The sequence below is a fragment of the Schistocerca gregaria genome, unplaced genomic scaffold (genome assembly GCF_023897955.1).
Source record: "Schistocerca gregaria isolate iqSchGreg1 unplaced genomic scaffold, iqSchGreg1.2 ptg000244l, whole genome shotgun sequence".
Lineage (NCBI taxonomy): Eukaryota > Metazoa > Arthropoda > Insecta > Orthoptera > Acrididae > Schistocerca > Schistocerca gregaria.
The window spans coordinates 3,833,142-3,847,016 of NW_026061753.1; positions in this window are offsets into that span (position 1 = coordinate 3,833,142).

Consider the following 13,875-nt stretch of genomic DNA (forward strand, 5'->3'; position numbering starts at 1 on the left):
AATGACGAAAACGGACGGATTTCTCAGGTTTTTACTACATATGAACACTTTTCACATTCTCCCGTGCAACGCGGCTGCTAGTCCTCCTTTCATGCAAAATCTTAAGTCCCTAGCTCACGTCCAAAGCACCAAAGAAGGGTAAAAAGTCAATAATCGATACCGAAAACTTGAATTGTACTACTTCTTACTGGCTACTACATGAACTTAGAAGCTTTATCTGTGTTCTACTATGGTGCTTTTAGTGTCTCCGCATACCACAGCACGCGACATAGCTTTGCAGACGATAAATGTAACCGTTTCAGACAGAAGTGCAGCCAATGTGACTTTCTGGCTTTACGTCGATTCGATAACAAATGACGAAAACGAATGGATTTCTCCGGTTTTTACTACATATGAACACTTTTCACATTCTCCCGTGCAACGCGGCTGCTAGTCCTCCTTTCATGCAAAATCTTAAGTCCCTAGCTCATGTCCAAGGCAGCAAAGAAGGGTAAAAAGTCAATAATCGATACCGAAAACTTGAATTGTACTACTTCTTACTGGCTACTACATAAACTTAGAACCTTCATCTGTGTTCTACTATGGTGCTTTTAGTGTCTCCGCATACCGCAGCACGCGACATAGCTTTGCAGATGATAAGTACAACCGTTTCAGAGAGAAGAGCGGCCAATGTGACGATCTGGCTTAAGTCGCTCCGATAACAAATGACAAAAAGGGACGGATTCCTCAGGTTTTTGCTACATATGAACACATTTGACATTCTCCCTTGCAACGCGCTTGCTAGTCCTCCTTTCATACAGAATCTTAAGTTCCTAGCTCATGTCCAAGGCACCAAAGAAGGGTAAAAAGTCAATAATCGATACATAATACTTGAATTGTACTACATCTTACTGGCTATTACATCATCTTAGAAGCTTCATCTGTGTTCTACTATGGTGCTTTTAGTGTCTCCGCATATCGCAGCACGCGACATAGCTTTGCACACGATAAATGTAACCGTTTCAGAGGGAAGAGCGGCCAATGTGACGATCTCGCATTAAGTCGATTTGATAACAAATGACGAAAACGGATGGATTTTTCAGGTTTTTACTACATACGAACATTTTTCACATTCTCCCGTGCAACGCGGCTGCTAGTCCTCGTTTCACGAAAAATCTTAAGTTCCTAGCTCATGTCCAAGGCACCAAAGAAGGGTAAAATGTAAAGAATCGATACCTAACACTTGAATTGTGCTACTCATTACTGGCTACTACATAAAGTTAGAAGACTTATCTGTGTTCTACTATGGTGCTTTTAGTGTCTCCGCATACGGCAGCACGCGACATAGCTTTCCAGACGATAAATGTAATCGTTTCAGACAGAAGTGCGGCCAGTGTGACGTTCTGGCTTTAGGTCGATTCGATAACAAATGAGGAAAACGGACGGATTTCTCAGGTTTTTACTACATATGAACACTTTACACATTCTCCCGTGCAACCCGACTGCTAGGTCTCCTTTCATGCAAAATCTGAAGTTCCTAGCTCATGTCCAAGGCACCAGAGCCAGCTAAAAAGTCAGTAATCGGTACCTAAAACTTTAATTGTACTATTTCTTACTGGCTATTACATCAACTTGGAAGCTTCATCTGTATTCTACTATGGTACTTTTAGTGTCTACGCATACCGCAGCACCCGTCATAGCTTTGCAGACGGTAAGTACAACCGTTTCAGAGAGAAGAGCGGCCAATGTGACGATCTGGCTTTAAGTCAATTCGATAACAAATGACGAAAACGGACGGATTTCTCAGGTTTTTACTACATATTAAACACTTTCCACATTCTCCCGTGCAACGCGGCTGCTAGTCCTCCTTTCATGCAAAATCTTAAGTTCCTAGCTCATGTCCAAGGCACCAAAGAAGGGTAAAAAGTCAATAATCGATACATAAAACTTGAATTGTACTACATCTTACAAGCTATTACATCAACTTAGAAGCTTTATCTGTGTTCTACTATGGTGCTTTTAGCGTCTCCGCATACCGCAGCACGCGTCGTAGCTTTGCATACGATTAATGTAACCGTTTCATTCAGAAGTGCGGCCAGTGTGACGGTCTGGGTATAAGTCGATTCGATAACAAATGACAAAAAGGGACGGATTTCTCAGCTTTTTACTACATATGAACACTTTCCACATTCTCCCGTGCAACGCGGCTGCTAGTCCTCCTTTCATGCAATATCTTAAGTTCCTAGCTCATGTCCAAGGCACCAAAGAAGGGTAAATATTCTATAATCGATACCTAAAACTTGAATTGTACTACTTCTTATTGGCTATTAAATCAACTTAGAGCTTCATCTGTGTTCTACTATGGTGCTTTTAGTGTCTCCGCATATCGCAGCACGCGACATAGCTTTGCACACGATAAATGTAACCGTTTCAGAGGCAAGAGCGGCCAATGTGACGATCTCGCTTTAAGTGATTTGATAACAAATGACGAAAACGGACGGATTTCTCAGGTTTTTACTACATATGGACACTTTTCACATTCTCCCGTGAAACTCGGCTGCTAGTCCTCCTTTCATGCAGAATCTTAGGGTCCTAGCTCAAGTCCTAGCCACCAAAGATGGTTAATAAGTCAATAATCGATAACTAAAACTTGAATTGTACTACTTCTTACTGGCTATTACATCAAATTAGAAGCTTCATCTCTGTTCTACTATGCTGCTTTTAGTGTCTCCTCATACCGCAGCACGCGACATAGCTTTGCAGACGATAAGAACAACCGTTTCAGAGAGAAGAGCGGCCAATGTGACGATCTGGCTTTAAGTCGATTCGATAACAAATGACGAAAACGGACAGATTTCTCAGGGTTTTACTACATATGAACACATTTCACATTCTCCCGTGCAACGCGGCTGCTAGTCCTCCTTTCATGCAAAATCTTAAGTTACTAGCTCATGTCCAAGGCGCCAAAGAATGGTAAAAAGTCAATAATCGATACCTAAAACTTGAATTGTACTACATCTTACTGCCTATTAAATCGAGTTAGAACCTTAATCTGTGTTCTACTATGGTGCTTTTAGTGTGTCCGCATACCACAGCACGCGACATAGCTTTGCAGACGATAAATGTAACCGTTTCAGACAGAAGTGCGGCCAATGTGACTTTCTGGCTTTACGTCGATTCGATAACAAATGACGAAAACGAACAGATTTCTCCGGTTTATACTACATATGAACACTTTTCACATTCTCCCATGCAACGCGGCTGCTGGTCTTCCTTTCATGCAAAATCTTAAGTTCCTAGCTCATGTCCAATTCACCAAAGAAGGGTAAAAAATCAATAATCGATACCTAAAACTTGAATTGTACTACATCTTATTGGCTATTACATCAACTTTGAAGCTTCATCTGTGTTCTACTATGGTGCTTTTAGTGTCTCCGCATACCGCAGCACGCGACATAGCTTTGCAGACGATAAGTACAACCGTTTCAGACAGAAGAGCGGCCAATGTGACGATCTGGCTTTAAGTCAATTCGATAACAAATGACGAAAACGGACGGATTTCTCAGGTTTTTACTACATATTAAACACTTTCCACATTCTCCCGTGCAACGCGGCTGCTAGTCCTCCTTTCATGCAAAATCTTAAGTTCCTAGCTCATGTCCAAGGCACCAAAGAAGGGTAAATAGTCAATAATCGATACCTAAAACTTGAATTGTACTACTTCTTACTGACTATTAAATCAACTTAGAAGCTTCATCTGTGTTCTACTATGGTGCTTTTAGTGTCTCCGCATATCGCAGCACGCGACATAGCTTTGCACACGATAAATGTAACCGTTTCAGAGGGAAGAGCGGCCAATGTGACGATCTCGCTTTAAGTAGATTTGATAACAAATGACGAAAACGGACGGATTTCTCAGGTTTTTACTACATATAAACACTTTTCACATTCTCCCGTGCAACGCGGCTGCTAGTCCTTCTTTCATGCAGAATCTTAAGGTCCTAGCTCATGTCCAAGGCACCAAAGCCAGCTTAAAAGTCAATAATCGGTATCTAAAACTGGAATTGTACTACTTCTTACTGGCTATTACATCAACTTAGAAGCTTCATCTGTGTTCTACTATGGTGCTTTTAGTGTCTCCGCATACCGCAGCACGCGACATAGCTTTGCAGACGATAAGTACAACCGTTTCAGAGAATAGAGCGGCCAATGTGACGATCTGGCTTTAAGTCGCTCCGATAACAAATGACAAAAAGGGACGGATTTCTCAGGTTTTTACTACATATAAACACTTTTCACATTCTCCCGTGCAACGCGGCTGCTAGTCCTCCTTTCATGCAAAATCTTAAGTCCCTAGCTCGCGTCCAAGGCACCGAAGAAGGGTAAAAAGTCAATAATCGATACCGAAAACTTGAATTGTACTACTTCTTACTGGCTACTACATATACTTAGAAGCTTCATCTGTGTTCTACTATGGTGCTTTTAGTGTCTCCGCATACCGCAGCACGCGACATAGCTTTGCAGATGATAAGTACAACCGTTTCAGAGAGAAGAGCGGCCAATGTGACGATCTGGCTTAAGTCGATTCGATAACAAATGACGAAAACGAACAGATTTCTCCGGTTTATACCACATATGAACACTTTTCACATTCTCCCTTGCAACGCGCTTGCTAGTCCTCCTTTCATACAGAATCTTAAGTTCCTAGCTCATGTCCAAGGCACCAAAGAAGGGTAAAAAGTCAATAATCGATACATAATACTTGAATTGTACTACATCTTACTGGCTATTACATCATCTTAGAAGCTTCATCTGTGTTCTACTATGGTGCTTTTAGTGTCTCCGCATATCGCAGCACGCGACATAGCTTTGCACACGATAAATGTAACCGTTTCAGAGGGAAGAGCGGCCAATGTGACGATCTCGCATTAAGTCGATTTGATAACAAATGACGAAAACGGACCGATTTTTCAGGTTTTTACTACATACGAACATTTTTCACATTCTCCCGTGCAACGCGGCTGCTAGTCCTCGTTTCACGAAAAATCTTAAGTTCCTAGCTCATGTCCAAGGCACCAAAGAAGGATAAAATGTAAAGAATCGATACCTAACACTTGAATTGTGCTACTTATTACTGGCTACTACATAAAGTTAGAAGACTTATCTGTGTTCTACTATGGTGCTTTTAGTGTCTCCGCATACGGCAGCACGCGACATAGCTTTCCAGACGATAAATGTAATCGTTTCAGACAGAAGTGCGGCCAGTGTGACGTTCTGGCTTTAGGTCGATTCGATAACAAATGAGGAAAACGGACGGATTTCTCAGGTTTTTACTACATATGAACACTTTACACATTCTCCCGTGCAACCCGACTGCTAGGTCTCCTTTCATGCAAAATCTTAAGTTCCTAGCTCATGTCCAAGGCACCAGAGCCAGCTAAAAAGTCAGTAATCGGTACCTAAAACTTTAATTGTACTATTTCTTACTGGCTATTACATCAACTTGGAAGCTTCATCTGTATTCTACTATGGTACTTTTAGTGTCTACGCATACCGCAGCACCCGTCATAGCTTTGCAGACGGTAAGTACAACCGTTTCAGAGAGAAGAGCGGCCAATGTGACGATCTGGCTTTAAGTCAATTCGATAACAAATGACGAAAACGGACGGATTTCTCAGGTTTTTACTACATATTAAACACTTTCCACATTCTCCCGTGCAACGCGGCTGCTAGTCCTCCTTTCATGCAAAATCTTAAGTTCCTAGCTCATGTCCAAGGCACCAAAGAAAGGTAAAAAGTCAATAATCGATACATAGAACTTGAATTGTACTACATATTACAAGCTATTACATCAACTTAGAAGCTTTATCTGTGTTCTACTATGGTGCTTTTAGCGTCTCCGCATACCGCAGCACGCGTCGTAGCTTTGCATACGATTAATGTAACCGTTTCATTCAGAAGTGCGGCCAGTGTGACGGTCTGGGTATAAGTCGATTCGATAACAAATGACAAAAAGGGACGGATTTCTCAGCTTTTTACTACATATGAACACTTTCCACATTCTCCCGTGCAACGCGGCTGCTAGTCCTCCTTTCATGCAATATCTTAAGTTCCTAGCTCATGTCCAAGGCACCAAAGAAGGGTAAATATTCTATAATCGATACCTAAAACTTGAATTGTACTACTTCTTATTGGCTATTAAATCAACTTAGAGCTTCATCTGTGTTCTACTATGGTGCTTTTAGTGTCTCCGCATATCGCAGCACGCGACATAGCTTTGCACACGATAAATGTAACCGTTTCAGAGGCAAGAGCGGCCAATGTGACGATCTCGCTTTAAGTGATTTGATAACAAATGACGAAAACGGACGGATTTCTCAGGTTTTTACTACATATGGACACTTTTCACATTCTCCCGTGAAACTCGGCTGCTAGTCCTCCTTTCATGCAGAATCTTAGGGTCCTAGCTCAAGTCCTAGCCACCAAAGATGGTTAATAAGTCAATAATCGATAACTAAAACTTGAATTGTACTACTTCTTACTGGCTATTACATCAAATTAGAAGCTTCATCTCTGTTCTACTATGGTGCTTTTAGTGTCTCCTCATACCGCAGCACGCGACATAGCTTTGCAGACGATAAGAACAACCGTTTCAGAGAGAAGAGCGGCCAATGTGACGATCTGGCTTTAAGTCGATTCGATAACAAATGACGAAAACGGACAGATTTCTCAGGGTTTTACTACATATGAACACATTTCACATTCTCCCGTGCAACGCGGCTGCTAGTCCTAATTTCATGCAAAATCTTAAGTTACTAGCTCATGTCCAAGGCGCCAAAGAATGGTAAAAAGTCAATAATCGATACCTAAAACTTGAATTGTACTACATCTTACTGCCTATTACATCAAGTTAGAAGCTTAATCTGTGTTCTACTATGGTGCTTTTAGTGTGTCCGCATACCACAGCACGCGACATAGCTTTGCAGACGATAAATGTAACCGTTTCAGACAGAAGTGCGGCCAATGTGACTTTCTGGCTTTACGTCGATTCGATAACAAATGACGAAAACGAACAGATTTCTCCGGTTTATACTACATATGAACACTTTTCACATTCTCCCATGCAACGCGGCTGCTGGTCTTCCTTTCATGCAAAATCTTAAGTTCCTAGCTCATGTCCAATTCACCAAAGAAGGGTAAAAAATCAATAATCGATACCCAAAACTTGAATTGTACTACATCTTATTGGCTATTACATCAACTTTGAAGCTTCATCTGTGTTCTACTATGGTGCTTTTAGTGTCTCCGCATACCGCAGCACGCGACATAGCTTTGCAGACGATAAGTACAACCGTTTCAGACAGAAGAGCGGCCAATGTGACGATCTGGCTTTAAGTCAATTCGATAACAAATGACGAAAACGGACGGATTTCTCAGGTTTTTACTACATATTAAACACTTTCCACATTCTCCCGTGCAACGCGGCTGCTAGTCCTCCTTTCATGCAAAATCGTAAGTTCCTAGCTCATGTCCAAGGCACCAAAGAAGGGTAAATAGTCAATAATCGATACCTAAAACTTGAATTGTACTACTTCTTACTGACTATTAAATCAACTTAGAAGCTTCATCTGTGTTCTACTATGGTGCTTTTAGTGTCTCCGCATATCGCAGCACGCGACATAGCTTTGCACACGATAAATGTAACCGTTTCAGAGGGAAGAGCGGCCAATGTGACGATCTCGCTTTAAGTAGATTTGATAACAAATGACGAAAACGGACGGATTTCTCAGGTTTTTACTACATATAAACACTTTTCACATTCTCCCGTGCAACGCGGCTGCTAGTCCTTCTTTCATGCAGAATCTTAAGGTCCTAGCTCATGTCCAAGGCACCAAAGCCAGCTTAAAAGTCAATAATCGGTATCTAAAACTGGAATTGTACTACTTCTTACTGGCTATTACATCAACTTAGAAGCTTCATCTGTGTTCTACTATGGTGCTTTTAGTGTCTCCGCATACCGCAGCACGCGACATAGCTTTGCAGACGATAAGTACAACCGTTTCAGAGAATAGAGCGGCCAATGTGACGATCTGGCTTTAAGTCGCTCCGATAACAAATGACAAAAAGGGACGGATTTCTCAGGTTTTTACTACATATAAACACTTTTCACATTCTCCCGTGCAACGCGGCTGCTAGTCCTCCTTTCATGCAAAATCTTAAGTCCCTAGCTCACGTCCAAGGCACCGAAGAAGGGTAAAAAGTCAATAATCGATACCGAAAACTTGAATTGTACTACTTCTTACTGGCTACTACATATACTTAGAAGCTTCATCTGTGTTCTACTATGGTGCTTTTAGTGTCTCCGCATACCGCAGCACGCGACATAGCTTTGCAGATGATAAGTACAACCGTTTCAGAGAGAAGAGCGGCCAATGTGACGATCTGGCTTAAGTCGATTCGATAACAAATGACGAAAACGAACAGATTTCTCCGGTTTATACCACATATGAACACTTTTCACATTCTCCCATGCAACGCGGCTGCTGGTCCTCCTTTCATACAGAATATTAAGTTCCTAGCTCATGTCCAAGGCACCAAAGAAGGGTAAAAAGTCAATAATCGATACATAATACTTGAATTGTACTACATCTTACTGGCTATTACATCATCTTAGAAGCTTCATCTGTGTTCTACTATGGTGTTTTTAGTGTCTCCGCATATCGCAGCACGCGACATAGCTTTGCACACGATAAATGTAACCGTTTCAGAGGGAAGAGCGGCCAATGTGACGATCTCGCATTAAGTCGATTTGATAACAAATGACGAAAACGGTCGGATTTCTCAGGTTTTTACTACATATGAACATTTTTCACTTTCTCCCGTGCAACGCGGCTGCTAGTCCTCGTTTCACGCAAAATCTTAAGTTCCTAGCTCATGTCCAAGGGACCAGAGCCAGCTAAAAAAGTCAATAATCGATACCTAAAACTTTAATTGTACTATTTTTTACTCGCTATTACATCAACTTTGAAGCTTAATCAGTATTCTACTATGGGACTTTTAGTGTCTACGCATACCGCAGCACCCGACATAGCTTTGCAGACGATAAGTACAACCGTTTCAGAGAGAAGAGCGACCATGTGACGATCTGGCTTTAAGTCGATTCGATAACAAATGACAAAAAGGGACGGATTTCTCAGGTTTTTACTACATATGAACACTTTACACATTCTCCCGTGCAACTCGACTGCCAGGCCTCCTTTCATGCAGAATCTTAAGGTCCTAGCTCATGTCCAAGCCACCAAAGAAGGGTAATAAGTCAATAATCAATAACTAAAACTTAAATTGTACTACTTCCTACTGGCTATTACATCAACTTAGAAGCTTCATCTGTGTTCTACTATGGTGCTTTTAGTGTCTCCGCATACCGCAGCAAGCGACATAGCTTTGCAGACGATAAGTACAACCGTTTCAGAGAGAAGAGCGGCCAATGTGACGATCTGGCTTTAAGTCGATTCGATAACAAATGACGAAAATGGACGGATTTCTGAGGTTTTTACTACATGTGAACACTTTTCACATTCTACCATGCTACTCGGCTGCTAGTCCTCCTTTCATGCAGAATCTTATGTTCCTAGCTCTTGTCCAAGGCACCAAATTAGGGTAAAAAGTCAATAATCGATACATAAAACTTGAATTGTACTACATCTTACAAGCTATTACATCAACTTAGAAGCTTTATCTGTGTTCTACTATGGTGCTTTTAGCGTCTCCGCATACCGCAGCACGCGTCGTAGCTTTGCATACGAAAAGTATAATCGTTTCATTCGGAAGTGCGACCAGTGTGACGATCTGGCTTTAAGTCGATTCGATAACAAATGACGAAAACGGACGGATTTCTCAGGTTTTTACTACATATGGACACTTTTTACATTCTCCCGTGAAACTCGACTGCTAGTCGTCCTTTCATGAAGAATCTTAAGGTCGTAACTCATGTCCAAGGCACCAAAGCCAGCTTAAAAGTCAATAATCGATCCCTTAAACTTCAATTGTACTACTTCTTACTGGCTATTACATCAACTTAGAAGCTTCATCTGTGTTCTACTATGGCGCTTTTAGTGTCTCCGCATACCGCAGCACGCGACATAGCTTTGCAGACGATAAGTACAACCGTTTCAGAGAACAGAGCGGCCAATGTGACGATATGGCTTTAAGTCGCTCCGATAACAAATGACAAAAAGGGACGGATTTCTCAGGTTTTTACTACATATGAACACTTTTCACATTCTCCCGTGCAACTCGGCTGCTAGTCCTTCTTTCATGCAGAATCTTAAGGTCCTAGCTCATGTCCAAGGCACCATAGAAGGGTAAAAAGTCAATAATCGATACATAAAACTTGAATTGTACTACATCTTACTGGCTATTACATCATCTTAGAAGCTTCATCTGTGTTCTACTATGGTGTTTTTAGTGTCTCCGCATATCGCAGCACGCGACATAGCTTTGCACACGATAAATGTAACCGTTTCAGAGGGAAGAGCGGCCAATGTGACGATCTCGCATTAAGTCGATTTGATAACAAATGACGAAAAGGGTCGGATTTCTCAGGTTTTTACTACATATGAACATTTTTCACATTCTCCCGTACAATGCCGCTGCTAGTCCTCGTTTCACGCAAAATCTTAAGTTCCTAGCTCATGTCCAATGCACCAAAGAAGGGTAAAATGTAAAGAATCGATACCTAAAACTTAAATTGTACTACTTCTTACTGGCTACTACATAAACTTAGAAGCTTCATCTGTGTTCTACTATGGTTCTTTTAGTGTCTCCGCATACCGCAGCACGCGACATAGCTTTGCAGACGATAAATGTAACCGTTTCACACAGAAGTGCGGCCAGTGTGACGTTCTGGCTTTAGGTCGATTCGATAACAAATGAGGAAAACGGACGGATTTCTCAGGTTTTTACTACATATGAACACTTTACACATTCTCCCGTGCAACTCGACTGCTAGGCCTCCTTTCATGCCAAATCTTAAGTTCCTAGCTCATGTCCATGGCACCAGAGCCAGCTAAAAAGTCAATAATCGATACCTAAAACTTTAATTGTACTATTTCTTACTGGCTATTACATCAACTTTGAAGCTTCATCAGTATTCTACTATGGTACTTTTAGTGTCTACGCATACCGCAGCACCCGACATAGCTTTGCAGACGATAAGTACATCCGTTTCAGAGAGAAGAGCGGCCTTGTGACGATCTGGCTTTAAGTCGATTCGATAACAAATGACAAAAAGGGACGGATTTCTAAGGTTTTTACTACATATGAACACTTTTCACATTCTCCCGTGCAACTCGGCTGCTAGTACTCCTTTCATGCAGAATCTTAAGGTCATAGCTCATGTCCAAGCCACCAAAGAAGGGTAATAAGTCAATAATCGATAACTGAAACATGAATTCTACTACTTCTTACCGGCTATTACATTAACTTATAAGCTTCATCTGTGTTGTACTATGGTGCTTTTAGTGCCTCCGCATACCGCAGCACGCGACATAGCTTTGCAGACGATAAGTACAACCGTTTCAGAGAGAAGAGCGGCCAATGTGACGATCTGGCTTTAAGTCGATTCGATAACAAATGACGAAAACCGACGGATTTCTCAGGTATTTACCTCATATGAACACTTTCCAAATTCTCCCGTGCAACGCGGCTGCTAGTCCTCCTTTCATGCAAAATCTTAAATTCCTATCTCATGTCCAAGTCACCAAAGCCAGCTTAAAAGTCAACAATCGATACCTAAAACTTGAATTGCACTACTTCTTACTGGCTATTACATCATCTTAGAAGCTTCATCTATGTTCTACTATGGAGCCTTCAGTGTCTCCGCATATCGCAGCACGCGACATAGCTTTGCAGACGATAAGTACAACCGTTTCAGACAGAAGTGCGGCCAATGTGACTTTCTATCTTTACGTCGATTCGATAACAAATGACGAAAACGAACGGATTTCTCAGGTTTTTACTACATATGAACACTTTTCACATTCTCCCGTGCAACTCGGCTGCTAGTCCTTCTTTCATGCAGAATCTTAAGGTCCTAGCTCATGTCCAAGGCACCATAGAAGGGTAAAAAGTCAATAATCGATACATAAAACTTGAATTGTACTACATCTTACTGGCTATTACATCATCTTAGAAGCTTCATCTGTGTTCTACTATGGTGTTTTTAGTGTCTCCGCATATCGCAGCACGCGACATAGCTTTGCACACGATAAATGTAACCGTTTCAGAGGGAAGAGCGGCCAATGTGACGATCTCGCATTAAGTCGATTTGATAACAAATGACGAAAAGGGTCGGATTTCTCAGGTTTTTACTACATATGAACATTTTTCACATTCTCCCGTACAATGCCGCTGCTAGTCCTCGTTTCACGCAAAATCTTAAGTTCCTAGCTCATGTCCAATGCACCAAAGAAGGGTAAAATGTAAAGAATCGATACCTAAAACTTAAATTGTACTACTTCTTACTGGCTACTACATAAACTTAGAAGCTTCATCTGTGTTCTACTATGGTTCATTTAGTGTCTCCGCATACCGCAGCACGCGACATAGCTTTGCAGACGATAAATGTAATCGTTTCAGACAGAAGTGCGGCCAGTGTGACGTTCTGGCTTTAGGTCGATTCGATAACAAATGAGGAAAACGGACGGATTTCTCAGGTTTTTACTACATATGAACACTTTACACATTCTCCCGTGCAACTCGACTGCTAGGCCTCCTTTCATGCCAAATCTTAAGTTCCTAGCTCATGTCCATGGCACCAGAGCCAGCTAAAAAGTCAATAATCGATACCTAAAACTTTAATTGTACTATTTCTTACTGGCTATTACATCAACTTTGAAGCTTCATCAGTATTCTACTATGGTACTTTTAGTGTCTACGCATACCGCAGCACCCGACATAGCTTTGCAGACGATAAGTACAACCGTTTCAGAGAGAAGAGCGGCCTTGTGACGATCTGGCTTTAAGTCGATTCGATAACAAATGACAAAAAGGGACGGATTTCTAAGGTTTTTACTACATATGAACACTTTTCACATTCTCCCGTGCAACTCGGCTGCTAGTACTCCTTTCATGCAGAATCTTAAGGTCATAGCTCATGTCCAAGCCACCAAAGAAGGGTAATAAGTCAATAATCGATAACTGAAACATGAATTCTACTACTTCTTACCGGCTATTACATTAACTTAGAAGCTTCATCTGTGTTGTACTATGGTGCTTTTAGTGCCTCCGCATACCGCAGCACGCGACATAGCTTTGCAGACGATAAGTACAACCGTTTCAGAGAATAGAGCGGCCAATGTGACGATCTGGCTTTAAGTCGCTCCGATAACAAATGACAAAAAGGGACGGATTTCTCAGGTTTTTACTACATATGAACACTTTTCACATTCTCCCGTGCTACTCGGCTGCTAGTCCTTCTTTCATGCAGAATCTTAAGGTCCTAGCTCATGTCCAAGTCACCAAAGCCAGCTTAAAAGTCAACAATCGATACTTAAAACTTGAATTGTACTACTTCTTACTGGCTATTACATAAACTTAGAAGCTTCATCTGTGTTCTACTATGGTGGTTTTAGTGTCTCCGCATACCGCAGCACGCGACATAGCTTTGCAGACAATAAGTACAACCGTTTCAGAGAGAAGAGCGGCCAATGTGACGATCTGGTTTAAGTCGATTCGATAACAAATGACAAAAAGGGACGGATTTCTCAGGTTTTTACTACATAAAGACACTTTTCACATTCTCCCTTGCAAAGTCGCTGCTAGGCCTCCTTTCATGCAAAATCTTAAGTTCCTAGCTCATGTCCAAGGCACCAAAGAAGTGTAAAAAGTCAATAA